The 10,000-nt window shown below is 53.9% G+C and overlaps 3 non-coding genes across 3 annotated transcripts in view; all 3 read right to left on the bottom strand.

The window, feature by feature from the left end:
• LOC124563779 overlaps positions 1-1,439 on the bottom strand; it is a 4,222-nt gene extending 2,783 nt beyond the window's left edge. Inside the window, exon 1 of the ribosomal RNA XR_006970326.1 lies at positions 1-1,439. This exon is cut by the window's left edge and continues 2,783 nt beyond it. This is a non-coding gene — a ribosomal RNA (large subunit ribosomal RNA).
• A 188-nt stretch (positions 1,440-1,627) lies between these two features.
• On the bottom strand, positions 1,628-1,782 carry LOC124563739. Its single transcript, XR_006970290.1, has one exon. It is a non-coding gene; the product is annotated as a 5.8S ribosomal RNA (ribosomal RNA).
• A 351-nt stretch (positions 1,783-2,133) lies between these two features.
• On the bottom strand, positions 2,134-4,043 carry LOC124563847. Its single transcript, XR_006970376.1, has one exon. It is a non-coding gene; the product is annotated as a small subunit ribosomal RNA (ribosomal RNA).
• Between the last annotated feature and the right edge of the window lie 5,957 nt (positions 4,044-10,000).

The following is a 10,000-nucleotide window of genomic DNA, read 5'->3' as shown; positions in this document are numbered from 1 at the left end:
CGAGTCGTTTGCTCGCGGCTTCAGCATATCAAGCAAGCCGGAGATCTCACCCATTTAAAGTTTGAGAATAGGTTGAGGTCGTTTCGGCCCCAAGGCCTCTAATCATTCGCTTTACCGGATGAGACTCGTACGAGCACCAGCTATCCTGAGGGAAACTTCGGAGGGAACCAGCTACTAGATGGTTCGATTAGTCTTTCGCCCCTATACCCAGCTCCGACGATCGATTTGCACGTCAGAATCGCTACGGACCTCCATCAGGGTTTCCCCTGACTTCGTCCTGGCCAGGCATAGTTCACCATCTTTCGGGTCCCAACGTGTACGCTCTAGGTGCGCCTCACCTCGCAATGAGGACGAGACGCCCCGGGAGTGCGGAGGCCGCCGCCCCGTGAAGGGCGGGGAAGCCCCATCCTCCCTCGGCCCGCGCAAGGCGAGACCTTCACTTTCATTACGCCTTTAGGTTTCGTACAGCCCAATGACTCGCGCACATGTTAGACTCCTTGGTCCGTGTTTCAAGACGGGTCGTGAAATTGTCCAAAGCTGAAGCGCCGCTGACGGGAGCGATTATTCCGCCCGAGAGCATCCCGAGCCAACAGCGGCGCGGGTCCGGGGCCGGGCCAGGTAGGTCCGTCATCCGGGAAGAACCGCGCGCGCTTGCCGGGAGCCCGAGCGCCCAAAGGGGCGAATCGACTCCTCCAGATATACCGCCGGGCAGCCAGCCAGGACACCGGGGCTCTGCCCAACAGACGCGAACCGAGGCCCGCGGAAGGACAGGCTGCGCACCCGGGCCGTAGGCCGGCACCCAGCGGGTCGCGACGTCCTACTAGGGGAGAAGTGCGGCCCACCGCACACCGGAACGGCCCCACCCCGCGGCGAGTGGAAAGGCAACCGGACACGACCCCGCCGCGGATTGCTCCGCGCGGGCGGCCGGCCCCATCTGCCGAGGGCGGAGGCCAGTGGCCGGATGGGCGTGAATCTCACCCGTTCGACCTTTCGGACTTCTCACGTTTACCCCAGAACGGTTTCACGTACTTTTGAACTCTCTCTTCAAAGTTCTTTTCAACTTTCCCTCACGGTACTTGTTCGCTATCGGTCTCGTGGTCATATTTAGTCTCAGATGGAGTTTACCACCCACTTGGAGCTGCACTCTCAAGCAACCCGACTCGAAGGAGAGGTCCCGCCGACGCTCGCACCGGCCGCTACGGGCCTGGCACCCTCTACGGGCCGTGGCCTCATTCAAGTTGGACTTGGGCTCGGCGCGAGGCGTCGGGGTAGTGGACCCTCCCAAACACCACATGCCACGACAGGCGGCAGCCTGCGGGGTTCGGTGCTGGACTCTTCCCTGTTCGCTCGCCGCTACTGGGGGAATCCTTGTTAGTTTCTTTTCCTCCGCTTAGTAATATGCTTAAATTCAGCGGGTAGTCTCGCCTGCTCTGAGGTCGTTGTACGAGGTGTCGCACGCCACACCGCCAGCCGGCTGTGCACGCTACCGAGTAAGTACCGGTATGCGAACCGCCAGGCGACGGGCGCGCATCGCACGTTTAAGGAGGCGCGGCCGGCCCCACAGGCGGCCGCGACGCTCCCAGGTCTGCGAAGCAGGGCAAACGCCGCGCGCTTCAGTATACGTAGCCGACCCTCAGCCAGACGTGGCCCGGGAACGGAATCCATGGACCGCAATGTGCGTTCGAAACGTCGATGTTCATGTGTCCTGCAGTTCACATGTCGACGCGCAATTTGCTGCGTTCTTCATCGACCCACGAGCCGAGTGATCCACCGTCCTGGGTGATCTTTTCTTAGTTTCCACTGTCTCTTTCAAGACAGTTGCATAGGCGGGACGTAGGCGTGTGGCGGCCCCTGTTCAAGCGTTCTGTGTCCAACGGCCTCACGGCCGATGGGCGTCGTACGGCTCCACACCGGAGCGGACAGGCAGTCGGGCGAAAGTCATTCAAAACCGGCGCCAGGCGCCAGGTGCCGCAGGCCAGCCGCTCCAGCGCTTCAGCGCTCGTACCACACAACATTGGCGTTAGTTTTGAGAAGCACGCGTGGTTCCGCACGCGGCGCACGGCTACTGCGAGCCGTACAGGTAGCGTGTTGCGCGACACGACACGCACATCGAAAGACATGCAGTCTAGTCGGTAATGATCCTTCCGCAGGTTCACCTACGGAAACCTTGTTACGACTTTTACTTCCTCTAAATGATCAAGTTTGGTCATCTTTCCGGTAGCATCGGCAACGACAGAGTCAATGCCGCGTACCAGTCCGAAGACCTCACTAAATCATTCAATCGGTAGTAGCGACGGGCGGTGTGTACAAAGGGCAGGGACGTAATCAACGCGAGCTTATGACTCGCGCTTACTGGGAATTCCTCGTTCATGGGGAACAATTGCAAGCCCCAATCCCTAGCACGAAGGAGGTTCAGCGGGTTACCCCGACCTTTCGGCCTAGGAAGACACGCTGATTCCTTCAGTGTAGCGCGCGTGCGGCCCAGAACATCTAAGGGCATCACAGACCTGTTATTGCTCAATCTCGTGCGGCTAGAAGCCGCCTGTCCCTCTAAGAAGAAAAGTAATCGCTGACAGCACGAAGGATGTCACGCGACTAGTTAGCAGGCTAGAGTCTCGTTCGTTATCGGAATTAACCAGACAAATCGCTCCACCAACTAAGAACGGCCATGCACCACCACCCACCGAATCAAGAAAGAGCTATCAATCTGTCAATCCTTCCGGTGTCCGGGCCTGGTGAGGTTTCCCGTGTTGAGTCAAATTAAGCCGCAGGCTCCACTCCTGGTGGTGCCCTTCCGTCAATTCCTTTAAGTTTCAGCTTTGCAACCATACTTCCCCCGGAACCCAAAAGCTTTGGTTTCCCGGAGGCTGCCCGCCGAGTCATCGGAGGAACTGCGGCGGATCGCTGGCTGGCATCGTTTATGGTTAGAACTAGGGCGGTATCTGATCGCCTTCGAACCTCTAACTTTCGTTCTTGATTAATGAAAACATACTTGGCAAATGCTTTCGCTTCTGTTCGTCTTGCGACGATCCAAGAATTTCACCTCTAACGTCGCAATACGAATGCCCCCGCCTGTCCCTATTAATCATTACCTCGGGTTCCGAAAACCAACAAAATAGAACCGAGGTCCTATTCCATTATTCCATGCACACAGTATTCAGGCGGGCTTGCCTGCTTTAAGCACTCTAATTTGTTCAAAGTAAACGTGCCGGCCCACCGAGACACTCACTCAAGAGCACCCTGGTAGGATTGCAACGGGGTCCGCCTCGGGACGCACGAGCACGCACGAGGCGCGTCGCACGCCTTCAGCTCGCCCCACCGGCAGGACGTCCCACGATACATGCCAGTTAAACACCGACGGGCGGTGAACCAACAGCGTGGGACACAAATCCAACTACGAGCTTTTTAACCGCAACAACTTTAATATACGCTATTGGAGCTGGAATTACCGCGGCTGCTGGCACCAGACTTGCCCTCCAATAGATACTCGTTAAAGGATTTAAAGTGTACTCATTCCGATTACGGGGCCTCGGATGAGTCCCGTATCGTTATTTTTCGTCACTACCTCCCCGTGCCGGGAGTGGGTAATTTGCGCGCCTGCTGCCTTCCTTGGATGTGGTAGCCGTTTCTCAGGCTCCCTCTCCGGAATCGAACCCTGATTCCCCGTTACCCGTTACAACCATGGTAGGCGCAGAACCTACCATCGACAGTTGATAAGGCAGACATTTGAAAGATGCGTCGCCGGTACGAGGACCGTGCGATCAGCCCAAAGTTATTCAGAGTCACCAAGGCAAACGGACCGGACGAGCCGACCGATTGGTTTTGATCTAATAAAAGCGTCCCTTCCATCTCTGGTCGGGACTCTGTTTGCATGTATTAGCTCTAGAATTACCACAGTTATCCAAGTAACGTGGGTACGATCTAAGGAACCATAACTGATTTAATGAGCCATTCGCGGTTTCACCTTAATGCGGCTTGTACTGAGACATGCATGGCTTAATCTTTGAGACAAGCATATGACTACTGGCAGGATCAACCAGGGAGCTGCGTCAACTAGAGCTGAGCAGCCGGCCGCCCGGGAGTGTGTCCCGGGGGCCCGCGCGAACACGCAAGCGTCCGCTCAATTATTCTGCAAACAGGAGGAGGCTGAGCTCCCCTGCACGATACACCTCGAAACCCTCTCAGGTCCCGGCGGCGCGCAGCGCCGTCCTAAGTACTTGGTCGGGTTCGAGAGAGGCGCAATCGCCCGGAGTTTGGCGAGTAGACGCTTTAGGTGCGACCACCCGTGCTCCCAACTGAGCTTGCCGCTGCCGACAGAGGCCCGGGAGCGTGCTGTCGTGGCATTGCCGGCGGGAGACAACACGCGCCACCTACGGTGGCCGGCAGCTCCAACGCCAGCGCCACAGAAGGACAAAAGCCCCACTTGGGTGCCGAAGCGAACTCTCCCAGCACAGCGCACGCGCCAACACGTCCGCACAGCTGCGATACAAACCACCTGCGAGAACCGCAGAGGCGACCGAGCAGCAGACGGCGTCGCGGCGCCGAGCGCCGGGCGGCGGCGCATCCTCAGCGCACACAGTCCTCAATCGGACCAGCACACTGCAGATGTCCACCGCGCTTCGCACCGGGCCCGCGAGGACCTACTTTGGCCGCACGGCGCCGCGTGCAGGGTGCGCCGGCGCGCAGCTGCGCCGCCTGCCGCCTCCGTCGGCCGGCGCGCCTGCCACTGGCCGCCCCCACCAGCCGGCTGTAGCGCGTGCGCCCACGCACCGCGCGGCCAGCACGCCGGGAGGCCCCCCCTCACCGGCCGGGGACGGTCCCACCCAGCCACCGCCGCGTATCGCTTCACACCCACATGCCATTCACGTTCGTGGGCATGGTGGGTATCGCTGAAACAACCGGTTGGTAGCTCAACCGATCGTCGCCATCACTGATTCACCTCTAGCGAGAACAACCGCACCACAACGGTTTACCAGTTGTTCATTTGCGTAACGTCACCAGCAAACGTAGACGTCCATCGCCATTTGCAAATTCAACGATTGTTGCATGCCTGTGTCAGGTGTCACGACACACTATGTCTGCCCACATACACGCAACAACATGTGCACGCTTCGCGAACACGTGGAAGGTGGCCCCCGTACGTATGCGATGTCCATTGCGCGAACGACTGTCAACCGGCCTCTGTCGCATGTCGCAGATGTGGAACGCAGTGCACCATGCTGTCACGGTGTGTGAGAAGAGACGACTACGTCTGACAACACGCGCCACTACATCAACAGACGGCTCATGCTGATCGCCATCCAGGGCATACCACACTGCAATCCGGCTCTTATAGGGAGACGACACATAGCTGAGTGCACAACAGTTGGACCGCATGGTTCGCCGTTGTTGGCGCAGTCGTTGTACGGTCACATGTACCACGATGTATCATTCAGTACATGAGGACCAATGTGCAGTACAGTGTGTGATTTGGACGTACAACATCAGCGGACAGTTGACACAGGCCGTACCACAGCGTAGGCTAAGTGCTTCGCCATGCGAATGCCAATGAACAACTGCGAAGGGCATTGAGCATGTACGTCCTGCTGCCATCCACATTACAGTGTATCGCTGCAAGGTGTTTAACATGAAGCGATACACTGGGGACCAGGCAGTGCGAGTAGCAAACTATATTGCGGGGGTTGCAGTTAGGCAACACTACACTAATTTAACGCGTCGTATGACAATTACAGAGCGGGTTAAGGCCCAACGTGTGTTGGGTTAAGGCCCAACGTGTGTTGGGTTAAGGCCCAACGTGTGTTGGGTTAAGGCCCAACGTGTGTTGGGTTAAGGCCCAACGTGTGTTGGGTTAAGGCCCAACGTGTGTTGGGTTAAGGCCCAACGTGTGTTGGGTTAAGGCCCAACGTGTGTTGGGTTAAGGCCCAACGTGTGTTGGGTTAAGGCCCAACGTGTGTTGGGTTAAGGCCCAACGTGTGTTGGGTTAAGGCCCAACGTGTGTTGGGTTAAGGCCCAACGTGTGTTGGGTTAAGGCCCAACGTGTGTTGGGTTAAGGCCCAACGTGTGTTGGGTTAAGGCCCAACGTGGGTTGGGTTAAGGCGCAACGTGGGTTGGGTTAAGGCCCAACGTGGGTTGGGTTAAGGCGCAACGTGGGTTGGGTTAAGGCGCAACGTGGGTTGGGTTAAGGCGCAACGTGGGTTAGGTTAAGGCGCAACGTGGGTTAGGTTAAGGCGCAACGTAGGTTAGGTTAAGGCGCAATATAGGTTAGGTTAAGGCGCAATATAGGTTAGGTTAAGGCGCAATATAGGTTAGGTTAAGGCGCAATATAGGTTAGGTTAAGGCGCAATATAGGTTAGGTTAAGGCGCAATATAGGTTAGGTTAAGGCGCAACGTAGGTTAGGTTAAGGCGCAACATAGGTTAGGTTAAGGCGCAACATAGGTTAGGTTAAGGCGCAACATGGGTTAGGTTAAGGCGCAATATAGGTTAGGTTAAGGCACAATATGGGTTAGGTTAAGGCACAATATGGGTTAGGTTAAGGCACAATATGGGTTAGGTTAAGGCACAATATGGGTTAGGTTAAGGCACAATATGGGTTAGGTTAAGGCACAATATGGGTTAGGTTAAGGCACAATATGGGTTAGGTTAAGGCACAATATGGGTTAGGTTAAGGCACAATATGGGTTAGGTTAAGGCACAATATGGGTTAGGTTAAGGCACAATATGGGTTAGGTTAAGGCACAATATGGGTTAGGTTAAGGCACAATATGGGTTAGGTTAAGGCACAATATGGGTTAGGTTAAGGCACAATATGGGTTAGGTTAAGGCACAATATGGGTTAGGTTAAGGCACAATATGGGTTAGGTTAAGGCACAATATGGGTTAGGTTAAGGCACAATATGGGTTAGGTTAAGGCACAATATGGGTTAGGTTAAGGCACAATATGGGTTAGGTTAAGGCACAATATGGGTTAGGTTAAGGCACAATATGGGTTAGGTTAAGGCACAATATGGGTTAGGTTAAGGCACAATATGGGTTAGGTTAAGGCACAATATGGGTTAGGTTAAGGCACAATATGGGTTAGGTTAAGGCACAATATGGGTTAGGTTAAGGCACAATATGGGTTAGGTTAAGGCACAACGTGGGTTAGGTTAAGGCACAACGTGGGTTAGGTTAAGGCACAACGTGGGTTAGGTTAAGGCACAACGTGGGTTAGGTTAAGGCACAACGTGGGTTAGGTTAAGGCACAACGTGGGTTAGGTTAAGGCACAACGTGGGTTAGGTTAAGGCACAACGTGGGTTAGGTTAAGGCACAACGTGGGTTAGGTTAAGGCACAACGTGGGTTAGGTTAAGGCACAATACGGGTTAGGTTAAGGCACAATACGGGTTAGGTTAAGGCACAATACGGGTTAGGTTAAGGCACAATACGGGTTAGGTTAAGGCACAATACGGGTTAGGTTAAGGCACAATACGGGTTAGGTTAAGGCACAATACGGGTTAGGTTAAGGCACAATACGGGTTAGGTTAAGGCACAATACGGGTTAGGTTAAGGCACAATACGGGTTAGGTTAAGGCACAATACGGGTTAGGTTAAGGCACAATACGGGTTAGGTTAAGGCACAATACGGGTTAGGTTAAGGCACAATACGGGTTAGGTTAAGGCACAATACGGGTTAGGTTAAGGCACAATACGGGTTAGGTTAAGGCACAATACGGGTTAGGTTAAGGCACAATACGGGTTAGGTTAAGGCACAATACGGGTTAGGTTAAGGCACAATACGGGTTAGGTTAAGGCACAATATGGGTTAGGTTAAGGCACAATATGGGTTAGGTTAAGGCACAATATGGGTTAGGTTAAGGCACAATATGGGTTAGGTTAAGGCACAATATGGGTTAGGTTAAGGCACAATATGGGTTAGGTTAAGGCACAATATGGGTTAGGTTAAGGCACAATATGGGTTAGGTTAAGGCACAATATGGGTTAGGTTAAGGCACAACGTGGGTTAGGTTAAGGCACAACGTGGGTTAGGTTAAGGCACAACGTGGGTTAGGTTAAGGCACAACGTGGGTTAGGTTAAGGCACAACGTGGGTTAGGTTAAGGCACAACGTGGGTTAGGTTAAGGCACAACGTGGGTTAGGTTAAGGCACAACGTGGGTTAGGTTAAGGCACAACGTGGGTTAGGTTAAGGCACAACGTGGGTTAGGTTAAGGCACAATACGGGTTAGGTTAAGGCACAATACGGGTTAGGTTAAGGCACAATACGGGTTAGGTTAAGGCACAATACGGGTTAGGTTAAGGCACAATACGGGTTAGGTTAAGGCACAATACGGGTTAGGTTAAGGCACAATACGGGTTAGGTTAAGGCACAATACGGGTTAGGTTAAGGCACAATACGGGTTAGGTTAAGGCACAATACGGGTTAGGTTAAGGCACAACGTGGGTTAGGTTAAGGCACAACGTGGGTTAGGTTAAGGCACAACGTGGGTTAGGTTAAGGCACAACGTGGGTTAGGTTAAGGCACAACGTGGGTTAGGTTAAGGCACAACGTGGGTTAGGTTAAGGCACAACGTGGGTTAGGTTAAGGCACAATACGGGTTAGGTTAAGGCACAATACGGGTTAGGTTAAGGCACAATACGGGTTAGGTTAAGGCACAATACGGGTTAGGTTAAGGCACAATACGGGTTAGGTTAAGGGACAATACGGGTTAGGTTAAGGCACAATACGGGTTAGGTTAAGGCACAATACGGGTTAGGTTAAGGCACAATACGGGTTAGGTTAAGGTACACATTGTTGTAAGGAAAGGTGTTTTGGGGGGGGGGGGGGCCGGTTTGTTGATTGTGATTATCGTAAGTAAATGACTGCGGCATCATCTGATTTGCCACGTCAGGGTGCACCTTTGGCTCATAACAGGCGGCGCTCTGATTCCATGCTTGTGGCAGACCTGTGTCTTTCATTCCTGCCATTGTTTGTGTGCTGTGACAGGAGGCAGTATTGTGATGTTGGGTGTACCCCTGTGTAGGACATGTGTGGGTGTTGGTGGCTTAGCTGAGCAATGGTGGTTGTCGGAAGGGTGGGATATTCTGTTTTGTGAGTGGACCTCCCGGTCTGGTTATGATAGTGTGGATAGTCTAATGTGGCGGAGAGGATGCACTGGGTGTTGTTCCATGCTGGTGCTTACATATTGTCTCTGTGCCTGTTACAGGCAGAGAGTAGTGCGTGATAAGAGTGTCTGGCTGACGTGTGGTTGTGATTGTGAGCAGAGTCTTTCAGCATGTATACGGACAGTTGTATACATTATCTGTATTTTGATGGCTCTATCTATTACTAATCAGCGCCGTGTATACGTTTCATCCGGTTCCAGTCGAAACTGTTGTATCTCTGTACATTAGTGACACGGCGAGGCCGCCATGTAGTTACTCGTCTCGGCAGCTTCCACCGGTGTATGGCAAATGATTATAAGGAATCAGTCTAGTCGTCAATACCGATAGTGTGACGTCACATGTCTGGGGTGGGGGACGCTGCGCCCTTCCGGTGGGTCATGGCCTAGAAAGACTCTTCCCACGCAGGGGGGCTTGGACTGTCATTGACTCTTCCGAGTAATATACTTGCCGTACGTTTTTGCGACTGCGAGTGCAACGCTCACCGGTACCGACATGGATGGAGCGCCTCCTAGCTGACCGCTGAGCATCTGCATTCGTACAGAGAGCAACGCGATCGCGTCTGTAGCTCGTAAGTGGTACAGCTCGCAGCTCATGTATAGGGACAGCGGGAATGTCGCATATTGGACATAACTCTTCATGAAACGCACGTTATAGGGGTGGATTGCACATTGCGCGTGCGAGCAAAGTCCGCCGTTCATCCGCTGGAGTTGCGGGTTGGGCGGTTGGGGTGGGGCACGAACGGGTGCAGGTGGAGTGATTGCCGGTCCACGACTTCGTGCGGCAGAGGCGCTGGCGTTGGGGTGCTGTTGTCGACAGAGGATGCAGGCTTTGTGGGTGGGG

Source organism: Schistocerca americana, unplaced genomic scaffold (genome assembly GCF_021461395.2).
Source record: "Schistocerca americana isolate TAMUIC-IGC-003095 unplaced genomic scaffold, iqSchAmer2.1 HiC_scaffold_124, whole genome shotgun sequence".
NCBI lineage: Eukaryota > Metazoa > Arthropoda > Insecta > Orthoptera > Acrididae > Schistocerca > Schistocerca americana.
This window is presented reverse-complemented; position numbering and strand designations above follow the sequence as displayed.